Source organism: Coenobita brevimanus, chromosome 52, assembly GCF_032717465.1.
Source record: "Coenobita brevimanus isolate Jiangsu-jjx chromosome 52, ASM3271746v2, whole genome shotgun sequence".
In the NCBI taxonomy this organism is placed as follows: Eukaryota; Metazoa; Arthropoda; class Malacostraca; order Decapoda; family Coenobitidae; genus Coenobita; species Coenobita brevimanus.
In genome coordinates this window covers 35,948,042-35,953,054 of record NC_137005.1, presented here as the reverse complement: position 1 = coordinate 35,953,054, position 5,013 = coordinate 35,948,042, and positions in this window count along the sequence as shown.

Below are 5,013 nucleotides of genomic sequence, written 5' to 3'. Positions count from 1 at the left end.
GGTAATACCGGGTACGTGTGGGCATGCATGTTCCGTATCATCTCTCTCAAAATTTCTTTCTTTTGTAAAAACTGATTGGAAGTTTTTATTTAGTGTTTCACACATATAATTCTCTTGTGTATAGATGATCCCCTCATCCTGTTTTCTACCACTTTCCCTCTTCCCAACTCCTTCCATATTCGCTTCACTTAATGTGGTGGTTCTCTTGTGTTAATACTGAGAAGAAAGAAAGAAGTTTTTACATACAATTATGCAACTTACTCGCCTGTGGTACCATAATCGAAACAGCCGTGGATTGGATCAGCACATTCCTGCACTAATTGGTTGTGTTCTGTTATTTGGGCAACACTTGTGCTTAAATTTGCCCAATTATTTTAGAACACCATATAGTTAAACCCTGCACAGAGCCTGACTCATGTAAAGATAATATTTAGGTATAGCCAGTTGTAGCCAAGAGTGTGTAGCTCGGAGAAAGGCGATAGTTATGGCGTGTTCTCTCTCTAACGCCTCAACTGTGTGTGTGTGTGTGTGTGTGTGTGTGTGTGTGTGTAGTACAATATTAAGGCGATAGTTATGACGTGTTCTCTCTCTAACGCCACAACTGTGTGTGTGTGTGTGTGTGTGTGTGTGTGTGTGTGTGTGTGTGTGTGTAGTACAATATTGTGGTATTTGTACAGTGAAGTGCTGTACCCTGTGTATTGTGTTGGTGTCTGTGCTGGTTGACATCAAGTGATACATGAGGAGTGGCAATCTTCCATCACCCTCTTCTCGCTGTTATATTTTTCCGTACTATCTACAGTATCTATCATTCTATCTGTCTATCTATCTGTGGGTGTCAGTACAGTATATCTATCTTTATCTATCTCCTCCTTCCTGTCTGTCTGTCTGTCCCTATATATTTATAAATCTATTTCATATAGGCTATCCGCTATGTTGTACTCTGTCTTGTCTGTCTCTGTCTGTCTGTATTTTTATGTATCTAGCTGTCCATCCATCTGTATCTGTTTTGTCATTTATCCATCTGCCTCTATACGGTGTCTGTTTGCCTGTATTATAAATTTCTCCTCGCAGTGCGGTTGTAGTCGTACATAGTCTTTATCTGTCAATATTTGTCTTTACTTGCCGATATCTGCGTAGGGATATTTATCGACCTGTGTTCATTATCTTTATCATTATTATCTTTCTGTCTGCCTGTCTGTTTACATTTTTATATCCTACCGTATCTCTCTATATTTACCAACTTAACTGCTACTCTCTCTCTCTCTCTCTCTCTCTGTTTTATTATCTTTCTTCTGTCTCTCAGTTACAATATTCTTACTGTATCCATCTAAGCATCTATATCTGCCTGTCTTCATGTAGCTGTGTATTTCCTATCGATCTCTGTCTACCCATCTACCTATCTGTCACTATCTGAATCTACCATCATTATCTATCTATTTGTGTCAGTTTATCTATCTGTCGGTCTATGTCTATCTAATTAATTGGTTAAAAGGAAGATGCTGAATATGAATGTGTCGTAAGTATTAAGAACATCAACTCCTCCTCCTCCTCCTCCTCTTCCTCCTCCTCCTCCTTGTTGTTGTTGTTGTTGTTGTTGTTGACCCATCTACACACTGCCTGCACTAAACAGAAACAGTCAAAATATTCTCTTTTCGTAAGTATTTTGGATCGCAGCTGAGTTAATTTATAATAGATATCCCAGATTCACTTGTCAGGGATGTTTATAGTTGTGTAGAAGAGAAAGAGAGAGAGAGAGAGGCGGGGGGGGGGGGTCTGCGTGTAAGCTTACTTGAGTATGAATGTTTTAAATAGAGATAAAACTAAGCGTGCTGCCAGAGAGAGAGAGAGAGAGAGAGAGAGAGAGAGAGGCGGGGGGGGGGGGGGCTGTGTGTAAGCTTACTTGAGTATGAATGTTTTAAATAGAGATAAAACTAAGCGTGCTGCCAGAGAGAGAGAGAGAGAGAGAGAGAGAGAGAGAGAGAGAGAGAGAGGCGGGGGGGGGGGTCTGCGTGTAAGCTTACTTGATTATGAATGTTTTAAATAGAGATAAAACTAAGCGTGCTGCCAGAGAGAGAGAGAGAGAGAGAGAGAGAGGCGGGTGGGGGGGGGTCTGCATGTAAGCTTAAATTATTATTAATGTTCTAGACAGTGCGAGATTAGACTAAGGGTGCGGCCAGAGAGAGGGAGGGGGGTTACGTGTAAGCCTAAATGAGTGTGTGTGTGTGTGTGTGTGTGTGTGTGTGTGTGTGTGTGTGTGTGGAAGAGAGATCAGACTAAGTGTGCGGCCATACTTGCTCCAAAAATGTGATTGGCGCAAGGAAACGAGGTTCCGGGACCCGTCCATCGTTCAGACTGATATTGCAACGACTCTGACCCGGTGCTTCGTTTAATCCCATCGATCACGTGTTGCGGGTAAGCGTGACCGCACCCTTATTAGGAAGAGAGTGAGGGACGGTGCGAGTGTGAGAGAGAATAGTGTGAGTATGAGGAAGTGTGACTGTAAATGTAAGAAAGTGTGGGTAGAGATAAACAGGAGCAGCGAGAAAACAAGACCAGGAAGTAGTCATTGAGATTAAATCAAGTGACATCATGAAGGTAGGCTAGTGTGGGTATTATATTGTGTGTGTGTGTGTGTGTGTGTGTGTGTGTGTGTGTGTGTGTGTGTGTGTGTGTGTGAGAGAGAGAGAGAGAGAGAGAGAGAGAGAGAGAGAGAGAGAGAGAGTAAATTTAATCAGTGAGATTAAGATGACAGGCTAGTGTGACTTGGTATGGTTAGGAAATTGTGTGGGTGTTGTTAGAGAGAGAGAGAGAGAGAGAGAGAGAGAGAGATTGTGTTGCTGTTTCATGTTCCTCCCAGACCAAGCCAAGGTTTTGTGTGTGTGTGTGTGTGTGTGTGTGTGTGTGTGTGTGTGTGTACGTAAAAAACCCACTTCTGTCAGTGTGTAAAGTACTAGCAGGGAGAACAAGGATTCGCCTAAATTTACTTGTGTGTGGTGTGGGGCCAGGCAGGATTTAGAACAAGACTGAGCTGCCTGCCTCGCTCTACGATGCTGCTGGCTTTCTCACTTTCTCGTACATTCTCTCACTGTCTTACATTGTCTTAGCTCTATCACACCCTCTCACATTGTTCCGCGTACTCCTTTCTGACACTTCCTCTCCCCCCCACACACACGGTCTCCATGACTGTCTCACACTCTCTCTCACTTTGTACCTCACTGTTTCATTTTTGGTCTTATCTTTAATTGTCTCGATCTCACACTGCGTTGTTTCCCTTCTCTCATACTCACAGCTTTCATTCTCTCTCTCTCTCTCTCTCTCTCTCTCTCTCTCTCTCTCTCTCTCTCTCTCTCTCACACACACACACACACACACACACACACACACACACACACACACACACACACACACACACACACACACACACACACACACACACACACACACACACACACACACACACACACACACACACACACACACACACACACAGTTGCTTGTGGTGTGGGGCCAGGCAGTACGGTATGTAGAAAAAACACGTCTGAGCTGCTTGCGTGTCTACTGCTGCTTGTCTTTCTCACTTCCTCTCTCACCTCTCATTATCTCTTACACTGGCTTCATTCCCAGTCTTTCCCACACTGTTATTTCTCTGTCACCCTTACAGTCTCCTCACTTTCTCACAGTGTCTTCCTCTCATACTCACTCTTCTTTCTGTCACTCTTTCTTCTTTCTCACACTCTATTCATTCCCTCTTAGTCTTTCACATTTCCTTCCTTCAGTATCTCACTCCTATGTTGTGGAGAAGGACACGATTAAGAGTGAGAGCAGTGGAAATGAGTTATCCGAGAGGAGCATGTGGGGTCCCCTGAAGAGAGAGAGAGAGAGAGAGAGAGAGAGAGAGAGAGAGAGAGAGAGAGAGAGAGAGAGAGAGACTTATAAATCTAGATGTGGATTGGATTGTAAATGCTGAAATACTCCGAGATGGCTTGGTCATGTGGAGAGGATGGAGAATGAGAGCTTGACTAGAAGAGTATATGTCTCTGAGGTGAAGGAGAAGGGGAAGACCAAGGATGAGATGGAGGGTTGGAGTATGAGAAACGGCGGGTGGGGGGGGATTTTGAGGGAGGGAGTGCAGCAAGATGGCAGAGAAGAGGATGACGAGGAGGCCATTCGTTGTGGCCACCCCTTACGGAATTACAGCGTGTGTAGATAGATAAATAGGTAGATAAATAGATAGAAGTTTCCTAGAAATAGAATCGTAAGAAAAGAGCACAAAATACGTCATGGGACTGAAAGGGTTGTGCGTTATTGAGTTGCCTTTGAATTTTCACTACAGTTTCTTTAGCGTCAAGTCGTCTGTGGTTGCAGGAATATCCTGTAATAATAACGATAATAATAATAATAGAAGTGGTGGTGGTGGTGGTAGTAGTAGTAGTAGTAGTAGTAGTAGTAGTAGGGTAGTAGTAGTAGTGGTGGTAGTGGTGGTGGTTGTGGTAGTAGTAGTAGTAGTAGTAGTAGTAGTAGTAGTAGTAGCAGCAGCAGTAGTAGTAGTAGGGTAGTAGTAGTAGTGGTGGTAGTGGTGGTGGTAGTAGTAGTAGTAGTAGTAGGGTAGTAGTAGTAGTGGTGGTAGTGGTGGTGGTGGTAGTAGTAGTAGTAGTAGTAGTAGGGTAGTAGTAGTAGTGGTGGTAGTGGTGGTGGTTGTGGTAGTAGTAGTAGTAGTAGTAGCAGCAGCAGTAGTAGTAGTAGGGTAGTAGTAGTAGTGGTGGTAGTGGTTGTGGTAGTAGTAGTAGTAGTAGTAGTAGTAGTAGCAGCAGCAGCAGCAGTAGTAGTAGTAGTAGTAGTAGTGGTGGTGGTGGTGGTGGTAGTAGTAGTAGTAGTAGTAGTAGTAGTAGTAGTGGTGGTGGTGGTGGTTGTAGTAATAATAATAATAATAACGAGAAGAACTTGATGCTAAAGGGTTTACCTAGATCTCTATTTTTTTTTATTCATTTTTATTTACTTGCCAATTTTTCCGAG